Source organism: Protobothrops mucrosquamatus, unplaced genomic scaffold (genome assembly GCF_001527695.2).
Source record: "Protobothrops mucrosquamatus isolate PMUCROS unplaced genomic scaffold, P.Mucros_1.0 scaffold653, whole genome shotgun sequence".
NCBI lineage: Eukaryota > Metazoa > Chordata > Lepidosauria > Squamata > Viperidae > Protobothrops > Protobothrops mucrosquamatus.
In genome coordinates, this window is record NW_015386942.1 from 218,734 (window position 1) to 219,876 (window position 1,143).

Sequence of the window (1,143 nt, forward strand, 5' to 3'; positions counted from 1 at the left end):
AGTATTTTGTTATATACTTTAGTGCTGAAGATGTGGCATTTTCTAACTAATGCGGCAACTTTCGTACTAATTGAAACAATGTTTTCATCAATGCTATTTAAACGTCCATGACAAATGAGAAGAATGTTAGTGTGTTTCACATGGCTGTTATTCATTTCTGGGTTTTCAAGATTCCTAGGATAATTCAGTGAAGTAGATTGGTATTCAAATTCTTTATTTGAAATTCACTTTTTTTCTGAATGAATGCAGCCAAAATACATGGTATTAAATATATAGTTTAATATTTTGCTGATTTTTAAATACTGTATCAGTTGAAACAGAAAAAGGGACTAATCAGGCATGAGCACGTAGGGGGATGATATTTAAGTTTTTCCTTGTGCACTGGAAGCTCAGCAAAAACTTCCTTTCTCCAGCTGCTATTTGATACAGAAGGAAAATTCCAGTTAGCATTAGTGAAAACTTTAAGATTAATTTTTGGCAGGACTATTGCATGGAGAGAAAGGAATCATTTTTATCGGACTCCTAATGCAGATTAGTCTCCCTTTGCTGCAGTTGTTATTTATAGTGAGAAAAAGTTATATAGATCACCTGTTAGTAATCCATTCTGGGAGTGAAAAATTGCCTTGCATGTAGGACTACCAGATCTAAAATATAAAAATCTGAACAGCCACTGGATAACAGCAAAGAATTAGAATTTATTGCCATCTAAGGATCCTCCAGAGATATTTTCAGTCAAGTCCTAATAGCCCTATTAAATACATTTTTGCTAAATGCCACAACTATATGGACAAATCTGTGGGGTGAAAACAGAAACACTGTGCAGCATGTGTGCCTATAAGAAAAATATTGCAAAGCTACAAAAGGTGCAGAAAATGACAACAGCTCCCCTCTGTGGAGAGATTACAATACTGGTTTTTTCAGTTTAGAAAAATGACAACTTAGAGCAGCGGTTCTCAACCTATGGGTCGCGACCCCATTTGGGGTCGATCGACCATTTCACGGGGGTCGCCAAGCAAGGCTGTCCGCCATTTTTTTCCCCTTTTCCGGCGGGTGCCTTACCTCCCTTGAGCTGGGCCAGCTGGTGGTCGGCCTGCTCCATCTCTGCCGCTTGCCAGCTACGCCTCGGCCGGCGCAGGGGGCGGA